This window comes from Cupressus sempervirens, chromosome 1, assembly GCF_028749045.1.
Source record: "Cupressus sempervirens isolate cs-2001-9-10 chromosome 1, ASM2874904v1, whole genome shotgun sequence".
NCBI lineage: Eukaryota > Viridiplantae > Streptophyta > Pinopsida > Cupressales > Cupressaceae > Cupressus > Cupressus sempervirens.
This window is the reverse complement of record NC_143118.1, coordinates 640641773-640658443: the sequence shown is the minus strand read 5'-3', so window position 1 is coordinate 640658443 and position 16671 is coordinate 640641773.

Here is a 16671-nt window from a genome sequence, read left to right as displayed (position 1 = left end):
ATATATACATCCATCAACATCTGATACCATTGGCCTTTAATTTCCTATAATGCCTACAACTCTTTTCCTGAGGTATGTGTATATGAGAAATACTAAACTAAGAAATCAAAAACATTTACAAACTTGTTAAACATAACATAAAGTGAGACAAGGAGGATGAAGTGTGGTCATTGTTCTTCCCATGCTGTTAGTTTGGCTAGCAGTTGTTGGTGTTGTTGTTGTTGGTTTGGATAGGTGCTTTTCCAAGATTTTGGTTGTTGTGAGGAGGAAAAGCATTTTGATAGATCTGTAAGCCTACATTGGGAGAGGTTTGGGCACCAACAATGATTTCTTTCCGATCAATAAGGTCCTACACATAATCTTTCAATTTCATGCATCTGAGGGTGGTTTGACCTTTTACCCTATGAAATTTGCAGTAGTCATTGTCTTTGTACCATGAAGCTTTGGATTGGCCTGGGTCAATTTGCTAGGTAGGAGGAAATTTAATGAGGTTTTCCTTAGCCAATTTCTCAAAAATGACATCCAATGGCTCACCAAGGGGTGTATAGTTTCTAGGTGCAGGTTGGAACTTGGGCTTTGGTCCTGTAGCTACATTGATGGCATTAGCTTGATTGCTAGACCCCTGAAAGTTAGGCCTTGGATTGTGGCTTTGATAGCTTTGGTGATTCTGCTGTTGGTTGTTGATAGCTTGTTGATTGTTTGGTTGATACAGTTGGTTGGACTGATTTTGGGAAGGACAAACAATATTCACATGTCTCATATCGGTAACCCCATCTGTTGTAACGTGCTTGTTTTTGTTCCAATACCTAGACTTGTCATTGGAATATGATTGATTTTGGTTGGTTTATTTGTAAATCTTAACCACACCATCTTTAATGAGTCCTTGTTCAAGGATCATTCCTTTCTCCTTGATATCTTTGTAGGTCTACAAATAGTTCATGGTCATGTGGTTAACCAAGCTAGGATGGGCATTATCAATGAACATTTTCACCAAATGGTGCTCTGGCAAGGTGCAAGATATGCGGGTGGTAAGGGTTTGCCACCTTTGCAGATATTCAGGAAGGCTTTCTCTACCTTTTTGCTTAGTGTGGACAAGATCAACTACTGATAGCTTTGTTTCAACAAGATAGGCATATTGGGCTACAAATGCCTTAGACAATTCAGAAAAGTTTTTAATTGTGCCATATGGGATTATATAAAATCATTCAAGAGCTGGTCCAGCCAAGCTTTTGGGAAAGAGGTGCAAGAGGAAGACGTCACCGTATGCCACTTCTTGGCAGTGCATGTAAAATTATTAGATATGTGTGACAGGGTCTCCTTTTCCTCTGAATTTGTCAAACTTGGGTATCTCAAAGTGTTTGGGAAATGGTGTCATGGTAATGGCTCTGTCAAATGGGTAAGGACACACATTCTCAAACTTGAAGATTTTTGGATCATTTCCCTCCTGGATGTTCTTCAAAGCTGTCTTCATGGCTTCCCATTCTAAATTAATGGGTGATGGTTGGGGTGCCCCCAATGTAGGAATGCTCTAAGGTAGGTATGTGCTAGATGGGGCAATGGAACATGGATGGCTTTGAGGTATGGGCTGGTAGGGATTGTACATGGTTTGGGAAACTGAATGGTGGATGATGGATTGTTGAGGTGGAGGTGGCACATATTCCTACATGTGTTGTGAGGCTTGCTGCTAGTATGGGATTTGAGGTTGGGATTGAGGAACATAAGCTGGCTATGGGATAAATGGATTTTTTTGTGGAGGGAAGGTGTAAGACAGTTGTGAAGCTTGGGGAAAGGATCGAGGAGCTTGTGGAATGTGACTTTGGATTTGAGGAGTTTGACCAATATATGTGGGTTGTGCCCCCATTTGGGAAGGTATCTGCATGGAAAAAGAGGCCAAGGATTTAGTGGTTGGTGGTGGTGGATTTCATCCTAGAAGTGGCATAGAAAAATAGTTGGTGATAGGAGGTAATGGATTAGTTGGTGGTGGGAATTGAAAGCTTGGGAATTGAACTGATGGGGTTTGATAGCTAGGTGGCTGGATTTGAAAGCTTGGTAGAGTGGTGGTAGGAGTTTGGGTCACTTGAGAGCTTGGCAGAACATTGGTATTAGCTTGTGGGGTTTGATAGCTTTGTGGAGTGAGGGTAGTAGCTTGTGGATTTGTGGCTGATGGCACTGAGCTCCAAGGACCTAGTGGAAATGATGGAATTGTGTTCTGAGCTAAGGTAAACAAGCTGGGGGTGATGAAGGGTTGATTACTTGGCCCCATGGGTGGCATCCCTGTTGTATATTGCTAAGGTTGGCCAAAGATGCTAGCACTGATTTGGGAGATGGGTGGATTTGGAAGGTTGGGTTGGAGAGCAGTGGCAGCAATAGTGAAGGGAGTTAATGGTGAGGTGTTTTGAGCAAAGATAGTTTGGAGTGGTGAGGTATGAACCAACAATGGAGTGGTAGTGGTTGGATTGGCTTGTGGAATGGAGATTTCAAGTTGGGTGGAGGATGGTATGTTTGGGTCTGTTGGATCAAAAGGATTGGCTTGAGGCTCTTCTTTTGGCACATATTGAGGATAATTTGAATCATAAGAACCGATGGGTGGTGGTAGTTGCCCAAACAATGGGTGAGATGGATCTGATAATGGAGGAGGTCTTCCAAAGTCAAAGGCTCCTATATTGTCCCTTCGAAAGTTAGCCATGATTGTTTCTTTTTTCTTGTCTATAATGGCGTTCACCAATACTGCATTTCCTGGTTGGTTCATGAAAGCTTCAATGTCAGTAGGTGATGGTATAGTGTTCTCTGGGCTGAAGGATGGTTGAGTGCTCAAGGGGAGCAATGTTTTTTGATCTAAATGATAGGTCTCCATTGTTTCCTTCTTCTTCTTGGCTAAGCGAGTGACGAGTGGCATGAAAATGCTCCTAGGGGTGAGATGCAACAATACTGATGGATGCAAAGGGGAAAGGCTTTTCTAAATGATTTTCTAGGCTGAGGCAAAGCTATATGACAAACCTAAGGAGGATTGGATTGGGGATTCTAACTTCAAATATATGTTGCCAAAGTATGAAAGGTATGCTTTCCTATGTGCAAGCTTGGTGGTGATTGTGTCAACTTAAGGATAGACTGATGATCCTACAAGAAAAACACAAGATTGATCACTTGTGGATCCCAACCTTTTCCTTAAGGTGATGAGGGATGAAAAGTGACAAAGCTAGATTACCCTAGATAAAGCTCTGTCAAAGGGATAACCTTGGTGAGGCTGGTAGATTTGCAAGATGGTAGGAATGACAGACTTTTGGCAAGGTGACAACAATTCTAAAGGCTTGGGTGTGAGGTTTAGACTTTTGGAATTGGTTTGGTTCTATGGAAAAGATCTAAATGAGATGGCAAACTAAAATGCTTAAGGGGATGACCAAGGATGGTTGGCTTACCTACAAAGATAACTCTAATTCGAAAATGAAGCTTATGCAAGAAGATGTGGAGAAACAAGGGGGTCTAATCATAGAAATCATGTCTAGTTGGTAAGGCATAAGCATGGTTAACTCCTAGATGTCTGCTAAATTTGATAGTGTGATCTAACTAGGCCTCTTGACGAGCTTCGTCGACAGCTTTGTCTTCTACTTTGTGGAGTTTGGCAATTTGAGGGCTTGGTGTTATTTCATTTTTCTTGGCTGAAATTTCTTGGTATACCTGAGATGGCTTGAGTTTGGCTTTGTGAAACTTCTGTTTGGATTTGGGTTGTTTTGACATAAATTCTTGAATCTGCTTGGCTTTGAGAGATCTTGGTTACTTAGTTGCTCAACTTCTGAAATAGGTAGTGACTATGCTAAGTGTGCCCTAAGCTAGGGTTGACCAAGTTTGGCAAACATTCATTCAATAAGTAAAAGATCAAGCAATAGATAGGAACAATCAGATAGAAGTTTGTGATTCTTAGAATGTCATACTTGTGACAAGGAGTGTGTATGATTTTACAAATGTTTTGAGTAGTCACCTCAAACACATTAACATCCTAGATGGTTGTCTACAAGGCTGACAGTTGGTTTAGCTAGGGAGTCCTCGATATACTCAAGGTACGTGAGGCCCAAGTCTATAGATGAAACAAAAAAGATGTCACACAGCCGAGAGGAGCGGTAACCCACTTCTCCTCTTTCACTACACAAGGGTATAGAGTTCCTTGAGGCTTAGCCCGAGTGACAAAATTTTGATCCCAAGAGAGGTGTCTTTGGATTCACCTCCCGATCTTTATACTACACTAGAATGCTGGAGTTGAGGTCATCCCAAGGGGAGATGAAATCCCTAAGTAGGCCTCCTAAAACTTAAACAAAATTTTGGATCCTAATCTTATGCACCCAAGATGGCCTCGAAAGATGACAAGGGGAGAGAAGACTTAGATGATCTTGGGTCAAAAGATAGAGTTCTTTCACCAACTGATTCTTAGATTGTCTGATCTATTGAAAACACAAGTGATTAAGATGCAAAGGTTCAATTCCAATTTGAAATGCACCAACAAAAGAGAAGTGATCAAAGAATGAATACACCAAGAAGATTTAGGGTCAATGAAAAGTAAACTCGCGCACCCAGAGGCCCTCCATGTCAAGTATCAATTGATTTTCTTTAAGAAATTCAAGATTGAGTGTGAGCTTGTTTTAAGCCCAAAACAAAGATGTGTGTAAAGCTCGATTTCAAGCGCATGCCCAGAGGCCCTCCACGTCAAGATTTGTTCAATTTTTATGCCCAAATGAAGTGTTAGCAAAACTAACGTGTATTCAAGAAATTTTCTATCTTAGGAAAATGCTCAAAGATTAAGTAAGTTGATTTGATTTATGGAACACTTAACATCTTTTTAGGTGGACCCATCCGTATATGGCGCTGATATTGCAACCAATGGTTAGAATGATGGGTGATTAAAAAAGTTGAGTCCAAGAAAATTGACTCAAATCACCTTTGTGTGCTTTTCTAACTTAGAAAAATTGTGAAAACAAGAAGTTAGATTCTTTTTAAACTCTCCACAAAAAATCAAAGTATGCAAGAAGGAAAGATTGGATTTGTTCAATTTTATGCCCAAAATTGAAGTGTTGATTTGTTTTGTGTTTAAACATGCATGTTCATTTTTCTTAAGTTTTAACCCTGCAAGATAAATACAAGGATAATGACAATGACTAAATTAGATAGCATTCCCGTAGAGAAAATGTAGGAAAACACATTTCTGCTAGGGTAGCATTCCCGCAAAAGGGGTTCACGATCCCGCTGGAGTTTGATTTCATGGGGACACGTTCTCGCAGGCTTATCAAGGCATGGGAATGCCAGAGAAAAATTGGTAAAAATAAAAACAAAAACCAGGGAGCTCATTTTGAATAGAGCGATCCTATTGGTTTATGGTTTTTACAACTTTCCCACAACGCGAGAATGATAATCTCGCGAATGATAAAATTTTACAATTTTTAAACAATAGTTTTAAAAAAAATAAACTTTATGCAAGCGGGAATGATGATCCCGCAGGTAGGAGGTGCATTCCCGCAAGCAAGAATGACGATCTTGCTATTGATGAGGCGTGTTCCTGCTAAGATATTGGCCGGCGGGGATGCAGAGAAGATTTATAGGACATGTGGCAGCTGTCTAGTGATAAATTGTGAACACGTTACCGTGGGTTTGCATTCCCGCTAGCAAATGACCACATTCCTGTGTCGCGAGATCACGTTCTTGGGGTCACGGGTTCACAAAAAAAGGCTAATTTTTGAAGTCTCAAAAATGAAAACTGCTTATATGGTCAGAAACACAATTTTGAAAGAGGAACATGCGTACCTGCAAAAATATCAGCAAAGCTTTTGCAAAAACACACAAGCAAACCACGTTAGATTTGGTTAGTTTATCATAACAAAAAAAACCAAAAATATGACTAGATAGACCCAAATGTGGGGTCCCATCAGGTGTGCCAAAATGCATATGAGAAATAAGCATGCAAGAAATACTAAACTAAGAAATCAAAAGCATTTACAAACTTGTTAAACATAACATAAAGTGAGACAAAGAGGAAAAAACTCAAATGAGAATATGAGCCATTAAGGGGCTCTCTCAATGAGTTTGTTCTCTTGTTTTAGGGATGAGTCTATTTGATAGATTTGGTATGTATGCTCAAACTTTCTCTATGCTTCAATGGAGATGGATTTGGAATTTTTGATGTGAGCAAATGAGATTGGTAAAATGGCTTCTCAAAAGGGCATTATAACTTTAACTTAAGGATTGTGATGAAATGGCTTGGGAGGGGATTCAATTTATAGGCTAAGGGCTTGAGGGATGGAGGGCTAAGATGCAAGGATGAGGAAATGGTTAAGGAGGGCTAGGATGCACTCAAAGGGGAGCACATGGATTGTGCTTGTTTAGCACCAATCAGGGAGTGACACATGTCACAGGGTGAGTGGATGGAAGAAAGGGAAAAGATGAGTCAACAAAGGAGGCTCAAGCCTTTAAATGACCCTCATGATAGTTTGTAAGAGCTTTTAAGGACATGAAAGAGCATTGAAGGCTTTGTGGGCTTCATAAAGTTTTGTGGTTGGGATATTTTGAGGGAGGAGACTTTGGTTTGGCTTAGGAAAGTCTTAAGCTCACTTAGGGAATGTGACAAGGTTTGGGGGGGGGGGGGGGAGATTAGGCTTGTGTTAGGATTAGATTAGGGATGTTAGAGATATTCAAGTGGATGGCATTCATGAGGGTGGGTGAGTTAGTGGCTAAGCTTAGTTAGTATGGGTGGATGGGGTGGATTAGGCTAAATGGAGGGTTAGGGATAGGTTAGGGGTTATTAGATTTGAGGGCTTTATTTATCAAATAGACTTATTTAATAAATGGATATTTTGGAATTAGATAGGAGAATAGGATTAATTGATAAATAATGGGTTATTTGAGTTATCAATTAGGACTATAGGTGATTAACTAAATTAATCAGCTAGGGGATGGCAAAGGATTAATTAAATAGGAATTTAATTAATGATGCCTTTAGAGATAACTAAATAGGATTACCGACACAGTGTAATTAGATTTAGGTGTCTACAATATGTACTTCATCCATTAGACCAAAATCTTGATTCAAAATAGCTACTAGCTTGTCCACATTCTCCTGCATAACATGTAATAAGTTTAGATTTCCTTGAATAATCAATACACCTTTCTCCTCAGAACTTTCCTTCTACTATTGAGAAGCTCTCAAAAATGGATCATGGTTGACCGTCCCCTTATCTCTTTTCTCCAATGTTGCATTTAAAGTCTCCTCAGGATATTCAGAGTCACGAGGACCAACAACTTTGCTTAAATATCCCTTTAGGATCTCATTTTTCCGCCAAAGTGTTATCAATTCTACCCCATCTTGTTCTAAGATCTTGAATACCTCCTCCATTCCTATTGTTACCATAAGCTTCATAGTATCCAAAGTAGTCTTTCCAAGCATGACCTCCTTAATCTAATAATCTTGTGGAGTGAATTATTTGAACAATTGAATACATTAGAGGGATAGCCATGTGTGCAAACAAGTCCTAGTTGTTATCACTCACTAATACATTTGGTACCAAATTGCGACGGCAGTGCCGTTACAATTTTTTTGTCACAACCTTGTCGTCATCACAATTGCGATGGTAGACCATCGCAATTGCGACGATGACAAGGTTGTGATGGAAAAACTACAACGGCACTACTGTAGCAATTTGGTACCAAATGTATTAGTGACTCATAATGAAGGATAATACATGAGAATCCTTTGGAGGTGAATAAGGCTTCCTTAGGACTCAAATTAATCCTATCCTATCTTCCTCCTCTGAAGTGAATTGTTGTTTCTTATTTCTTATTACTTCTTTCCTTAGCCTCCTTGGGATATGTTATACTAGGGATTTTCCTTTTGAGGATGAAGGTGTTAGCTCATATATGCCCTTTCCCTTATCACTCCTTTCTGGGCTCTTCTCCTTCTATGAGATATTTACACTAGGAGTTCCTATATCAGTAGAATCCATAGTCCTCAACTTGGTTTCTTGGGAAGTCTACTAAGGCTATTCACTTATCTACCCTTCTTTTGACACTTCCTTGATGGATACTTGTTGTGTCTCATCCCCTTGTACTTATTCTTCTTCATTATTTAGGGGAAGAGGAGTAGTTGATCCCTTATCTACAAAAAATATGACTTGCATTGGGGATGGTGGCACAATCTTTGGTCCTTGTGGTTTGGGTGACTGCCAACTCCAATCCTCCTATTGATGTTGATTTTTTAGAGTATCTCTTATTTTATCTCTGACCAATTCAATAATGATGGGCATAACATCAAAAATGACATCTTAAAGATATCAGTGCTCTCAAAATCCTTCTCATCTATACATTGTTCCATCTCATCTTCTAATGTGGCAATTTGAATGGATTGCTCAAGAATAGATGGTGGTGTGATTGTGGATCTTCTTCTTCATTCTTCTTTTTTGGCTCTAGCAAGCCAAGTTCTCGACTTCAAAGGTAAATTATCCTCTTCACCCTCATCATCATCTTCTTTTTCTTCTACTAGAATATGTTCGACGATTGATGGGAAAGGAATCACTTTCTTGATCACCTTTTGCCTCCTCTTTACCAGAGTCTTAATCTTCCTTTTCTTCTTAGGTGTAGAGGAGGAGGCTTGTACCTACTACTAAGGTATTTTATGGATTTCCACTTCCATCTCCTCCTTGTCCTTTCTCTCTCAGTAGGTAGCACTTAAGGATTATCTTGGGTCTAAGTAGTTTAAACATTTTCTAACCCTTGTACATTCTCTTCTCCAATTTGTGCAGGTGCCTAAATTTTTCCCTCTTCTGGTTTAGCTTGTTGAGGAGAATTCCTCTTCCTTTTTCCTTTACCTTTACCCTTCTAAGCCTAATAATACCCAACTGGTCCATCAAGTTGGTGCACTATTTCTAGTCTTATTGGTGATTAGACTGTAAATGTATTCACTGTGACCTTTGTTCATCGACCTTTAGCTAGGCAAGCTTGAGCATGGAAAATTAGTATTTTAGGAATTTTCTCAAGTTTGGAAAGCCTTTTGATCCAATTATTTGTCAACTTGATGATGTGACTTTCCCTATTGTTAATGTTTGTGCTCTCTTCTTTATGAATCTTAGCATTCATAATAGGTCGGTCACCAATCTTATCCTTGTTGAATAATGGATCAAGCAACTCCTTTGTGTCTTATTGCACAATCTTCAATGGAATCTTTATCGTCAAAGCCTTCTCTGCTAGATACAAAGTCATCCTACAATAATCATTTATTTAGACATTGTAGTTGTTTGTTGCATTCATCCAGTGATCTTCATGCTAAAATGTTTTACCAGCTAATTGTTGTACTCTCCCAATGTTATCAAAATACAGCTGAGAAGAGTTATACTCATCCAAGGGATATTGATCCCATTCACATTCAAAAGTAGGAATGTCTTGCCTTTGATCCACCTAGAAAGGTCCTATAGTCATAGCCGCCATCCAATATATTTTGTGTTTCTTTCTAACTCTGTCATTTGCAGACAAGAGTTATCGAGAGATCTCTAGGAGAATAAGTCTGTCACTAGGATACCTAGGGAGCTTGTTAGGGTTGATAGTCATACCCGCTACCCTCAAATATGCAGATGTTCAAAACTAGATATAATAAGCTACCTCCTTTGATATTCCCTTCACATAATCCCCTTCTATGAATTAGATTATTATGAATATCAAAGCATCATTTAAAATACTATATTCCTTGCTTTTTTCTGAAAGCCTCTTCTTTACCAATTGAGGATACACAATGTAAGGCCATGCATTTGCATCCTACATGCTACCCCTCTTACAAAGCCTTGGATAATCTGTGGCTCTTGTGGCTAACAAGTACACCAAGTATGATGCTATGTAAAATTTCCTATCTTTCTTCACTACCACTAGCTGCTCACCCAAATTCTCATTAAGATTAGAAGACCAATCAAGTGGCATCTCTGCTTTCTTTATTGTCTCAATAAAGTGTACCATGAAAATGTTTAGTTGTCCAGCTGTCGAAAAACCCATAACTCTACTCAAGAGCATGATCAAATATCCAATGTCTTCCTTCATGTATCCTCATGTCATGTCTACTTTTCCCACTTTCTTTCCTAGAGGAGTCATCTCTATAAGGTATGAAGACTGGATGATCTCAAAAGCTTCATCAATATGTTCCCTATACCATGCCTCCACTTGTTGATAGTTTAATTCAATGAATTGATCCACCCTTGGGAGATGGAACACTTTTTCAATGTTCTTAGGTTAGAGATCCAAGATGACCTCTCTAGTTATTCTCTTCACTACCCTTTCTTAAAGAACATAATGCTCTGCAAGTGTCATAATTAGCTCTGAGGATTGTACTGACACTAGGTGTGATGCTACTCTAACAAGTCCTAAATAGGTCAATGCAGATATCATCTTAGATCCTTTTGTGGGTTGGTTGCAAAGTGTCAATAATGAACCCAAATCATGTGACCTATATCTATGTCCAGGATCTCTAAGTACTCATCCTAAAATCGTGATTTTGTCAGAATGCCCTAAAACTTGAATATCATGGGCTTTGGTACCATCTTTTCAGTAAGGGAGGATGATGAAGATGCCATTGAATCTACACAAAAAGAAAGTATATTAGTTTAGAATTAAAGAGAAAATGATTAAATTTAACCCTAGTACTTACTCAAATGAAACCCTAAAAAACTAGACCACTCAAAAACACAAAATACCTAATTTTTAACCCTAAATGCAAAAAGGGTGCACCAGTCACATCTGAAAGGTGCACTATTTTTTGGCATATTTTATAAAGATATGGAGCACATTAGCACACCTAATGGTGATTTACTTAGGCTCTTTTAAAGTGCTCTTAAGGGTGCATTATGAATTAAGATGCACATTAGTGCACCTAATTAGGTGCACTGATGCACACCTTAATTCTCATGTTTGTTTAGAGTTTTAAAAAAAAAATTTAACAAAATTAGGTGCGTAGTAGCGCACCTAATTAGGTGTGCTACTACACACCTTGTCTTTTGTTGTTAATGCTTCAAGAGGAGAAAATAAGGTGCATAGCTGCATATCTTACTTTTGTGTTTCTAACTTAGTTTTTTTTTGTCTTGTAGGTGCTAAATGGGAAGAAGGCGCACCTAGACAGGTGGGGATGTGGCACAATGAAGCTTTGAGAAGGTAAGTGAAGGAAGATGGTGAGGAGAGGGGGTAGGGGGAATTTAAATAGACCTAAGCACCTTTGGGTGCTGCCCAGCTATGCTGCTACGCATCTGCACATCACCCAAGGGTGAATAGCTCTCCCTTATGCAATTTGGCACATTAGTGCACTGGTTGAGGTGCACTGGTGTGCCTCACTTTTTGTAAAACAAGCCTATTTCCTAAGAAACTCTGATTTTTGGCAATTGGGTTTTCCACTTAGTACCCAAACATGAATTAGGACACTAGATAAAACCTCCAAATTGGCCTTGTCCCTAGACTAGTGCTCCAGAGAGCTGAAAAATAAAGTAGGGGGTCCCCATTTCTAATCACAAATGGGGCATATATAGTGAGGCCACAAAAAATAGTGCTCAATGTGTGTTTAGTGTATCCATTTCCTTCGACATCTCAGGATGTAGTCTATCAAAAAAAAATTAACAACATGGAAACAATTTTTTTCCCTATCCAGTCCATTTATCGAAAATCTTAACAAAAGTTGTTTATTGATCCTTTGTCTGACCAGATAAGATAATCAGTTATGAGGGCTCTTGGTGGGTTGTCACTTTTCATTTGTAAGTATTAGGCAATCTTTTGAATATTTGATCTACATAGCTCGTAATGTCACCATTTGATTCTTTGATGAAGCAATGTCTTGGTACTAAATAGCTTGTTTAGAGAGCATATCCATATAATTGGACTACCTTTTTGAGACTTTGTAGAATACTTCTTTCTTAAAACCATTCTTTTTTTGTCTTTCTATATCCTAGCCACACTTAGACTATGTGGCCAAGACATTAGTGTCATTTCTCAGATTCAATCTTTTGTGAACATCCCTTGCATTCTTCTTTTAAGAACCTTTTAGAAACTCTCACACCAAACAAAATCCTTAGCAATTCCTTCAAGACGACCCTTCTATTTGAACCACTAGGGTTTGGACTATCCCTCACTGGCTTTAACCTTATTTTGACAACTCCTAAGATAATCGATCTTTAAATATGAAAAGTGCTGAGAACTTGTTGATTTGCAATTCTGAATTAAAGACTGAAAGTCCCCTATCACTACAATTAACATCCATTCCTTGGCATAAGAAACAAAATCATAAAAATGTTTTGACAAAGAAATACCTCTTCCCAAAAATTGAGACCAAAAGAATGGTTAGTGAGATATGTCAAGAAAAAAATACCTTGAGTGAACCTACCCCCTAGATTGATGCTACTTTGAAAACAAACACATGACTAAAAGCAAACACGCAACTGAAAAGAAACACACTTGCAAAAATAAACACACTTGTAGAAATGAAATCCTTTTTTTTTAAAGAATCTCTTAGGCTTCAAAGTAATGCTTTAGAAATTTCCCATTAACTAGGAAAAAAACTAATTCCCCCTGTAAGGAACTCAACCTAAAAGTGTTTTCTCCTAGAATTTCCGCGATCTGATAAGGACCGATCCACAAGCATTGAAACTTTGTGTGGCTACCCGACTTTTCTTTCACCTTATTCAAGAGTAGAACCAGGTTGGATATCCTAAAAGACTTTATCATGGCCTACTTGTCAAACCATATCTTGATGACTACTTGATTTTTTTATATATGATCCAAAGTAGCTATCTATTTTTCATCCATCTCCAAAAGATTCATCAATCTAATTTGTACTCTGTCAACATCTTCAGCATAGTCACTCATGAATTTCAAAATAGGAATCCTGAGGCTAAGTGGAAATTCTAGCTCATGTCCATAGAAAAGAAAATATGGAGATGCCCCCAAAGCATTTTTAACCCTTACTTGGTCTATCCATAGCACATATTTGAGTTGTGTATGCCAATCTTTAGGATTCTCCTTCAACAAACGTCTTATTACTGTGATCAATTTTTTGTCCGTGGATTTAGCAACACCATTTCCTTGTGGATATTAATTTGAAGAAAACTTGACAATAACCTGATTTTCCAGTGCCTGTTGAGTTAGGAATATTGATGTAAAAGCTGATCCATTATCACACACTAAGGAGAATGGCATCCCAAATCTAGTAATAATGTGTTCTTCCAAGAAGTTTGTAACCATCTTAGCCATGCAGTTTTTGAATGTCTCTTCTTCTATCCAATGTGTATAATAATCATTAGTTGTAAGAATGAAAGTGTGTCCTATTGATGATGGTGGATTCACTGGACCAATAAAATCCAGTCCCCACTTTGCTAAGGGGTGTATCTTGAACACTTGTTGTAATGGCATTGCATGATGTATTTCTTTGTCAGCACTAGTTTGACAAATATGAAAAGTGCACACATGTTCAAAAGTAAATTTGAATATCATGACCTAAAAATAACCTGATCTTAAAATCATATGAGTAGTTGTTTTTGTCGAACCATGTCCTATACCATACTTATTGTGAAATTGTTCTACAACTTCTTTTACTTCCTCATGTTCCAAGAATTTCAGGTAGATCCCTTCATAGTTCCTTTTGTATAACTTTGTATCATGTAGCATGTATGATTCACACTTCATTTTAAGTCCCCCACACTGTGAACTATTCATCCAACTAGGATACTGCTTTTGTAAAAGATAGTAAACAATATCCTGGTACTAGACATCTTTTACTACACCCTTTTCAATATCAACTTGAGATACTACAATCTTTTTTTGATTGTCCACACCATCAAATATGAACTTCTTTTCATCTTCAATTTGGTTTTTAGCTATCCTTTTTTATAATCCTTGACCTTTGACTAACTTCATGGGTTGAATTTCTAAGTCAAATTCTTGAAGGATTTCCATCCATTTCCCTTGTCTTTCACCAAGTTCATTTTGCATCAATAATGTCTTAACCATTGGATAAGGCACAATTGTATATACCTTGCTCCTTAATATATAATGGCTGAACTTCTTTACCACTTTGATTAAAGCAAAAGATTGTTTGTCGAGGTTAGAATAATTTAACTTAGCATTTTTAGAGGACAACTCATAAATACAATGGGTCTTTCATCTTCCTTTTCCTTCTTCTACGTAAGAATACTAGCACATGAATATTCTAAAGAAAAATAGTATATTTGAAAGGTAGTCCATAATCTAGAATCACTAGTACTAGGGCCTTAGAAATTGCCACTTTGATATCCTCAAATGATTTCTTCTTAATCTCTGGAACCCATTTTTTCTTAGCTCCCTTTTTTAGTAAATCAATAAGGGGATGAACTATCTCTGTAAATCCACTTATAAAATTTTTCACAAAGTTTATCTTCCCAAAGAAAGAATTAAGTTCTTTTTGATTGTGAGGTAGTGATAGCTTCAGAATAGCTTCAATTCTATTAGGATTGATGGAGTTTCCTTCTTCAGAGATGATATGACCTAGGAGATTTCCTTTAGCTACCCCAAAAGAATTTATAACATCTATTGAATACCTGTCTTAAATCAGCAATGCAAGTGCTTCAATCTTTTGAAAATATAGTTAATTCATCCATGTAGATGACTATACACTTGTTTATCAATCCCTTAAAAGCTTCATCGATGGCTCATTGAAATGTGGCCCCTGTGTTAATTAGCCCAAAAGACATTCTTCTATAAGCAAAAGTTCCCCATTTAGTCTTGAAGGTTGTCTTTAGCCTATCTTCTTCATCAACCATTACCTAATTATATCCCAAATATCCATCCAAGAAAGACATCATCTTTGAACCATTTACAATTTGTAAAACCTCATCTAGTGAAGGCAAAGGGTAGTTGTCCTTTTGAGATACAAGGTTCAAGTTACAAAAATCCATGCAAAGATGAATCTCTCCTATCTTTTTCCACATAGGAACCAAATTAGCCACCCACATAGAATGGAAAATAGGGAAGATGATCTTAGCATCTAGAAAATTCTTAACTTCCTTCATTATCAGTGGTTCAATGATAGGATTAATAGGTCTTTACCTTTGATGAAAAGGCTTTGCATCTAGTTTCAATGGAATATCATGTGTAATGATTTCAGGATCATATGTTCTTAGCTCTTCATAGCTCCAAGCAATGACATCCTTATACTCTATAAGTAATTTGAGCATATCTTCCCTTTCTTGTACATTGCATGCCTTTCTAATCCTTACCATTCTAGGATCATCGTCAGTACCTAAGTTGTATGAGTCACATTCCTCGATTCCCTTTTCTTTGACTATTCTTCTATTAAGTGTTCATTCATCACTATAAAAAATGTGCTCCAATTCAACCATTCCCTTACAAATAGTGTTGGATTTTAAGTTTAGGATCCCATTTTCATCCTCAAGTTCATCATCCTTAGGTTTATTGTCTGGAGTGTCATCAATCTCTTGTCCTTTAAAGTGGCCACTGCACATAATAAATTTGATTATATATTGATCATCCTAAAAGACTTGGAAGCTTGTAATATTGTCCGTGATAGATAGGGCATCAACGAATTCAACTAAAAATCTTTTTAGTTTTGTTCTCTTGACTAGTTGTAATGCACTAGTTGAAATAGTGGGAGTATCAGCTACCATGTTTTTCCTTCTTGGAATGGACTTTATGTTCAAAGCTTCAAAATCATCCATTAAATCTCATACTAATTTCCTATAAGCAAGAAACCTCTTATCATTGTAGGAGTATAATGATTTCACTTGTCTGATAACTAAGTGAGAGTCTCCTTCAATGATGAGAGTTGTGATTCCTTTCTCTAGTGTGAAAAGAAGTCCTTGGATCAATGCTTTGTATTCTACAACATTACTAGTACATCTAAACTATAACTGATATGTTGCTTATAAAGACTTACCTTTTGGGTTAATTAACTCAATACCTACATTGACCCCTAATATACATTTGGAGCCATCAAAGGGAAGTGTCTAGATTGGATTTTCTTTAGGTTTTCTAACCTTATGCTTATTTTTCCTTAGCTTCTCCTTCACTTAGGCCTGGAAGGATTATTTTTGGTGGACCTACTATAGTCTTTTGTGGAGTGGACTTGATGATTTTCCATTGTTAATTCTTGATATGGGAAGTGTATGTTTTTCTTGCTTGTCTTGAATTTCCCCTATCAATTCTATAATTTCTTCCACTTTGCATTCAGGATGGATGACTACTAAAGTCCACTCTTGACCTTTCATGTACCATCTTCTTCTTTGAACTTTGATCATTCCTAGTGGAAGAGAAGAAAAACCTCCACCATCTGAAGAGGTATCACTATATGACACATTTAGATCTTCAATATCTTCTGTTAGATTGTGGTAACTGATCAGGAAAGTACTGTACATACTTCATAAATAGTTGCCGACATATGGCCGACATGTTATAACCCTAAAGTGGTTTAATACTTGTATAAAAAGGGCTTAGGGTTGGGTATTTTTGATGTGTGGTGATATGAAATTGGTTCTTGCGGCGGTATTGAGCTGTAAGGGATTACGGATTGTAATCAGGTTGTAATCACTGGATTGTAATAAGATCGGACTTGCTGTTTGGTGGACGTAGCCCAGGGATTGGGTGAAGCACGTTAAATCTTGATGCCTTGTGTTCATTTCTATGTGTTCT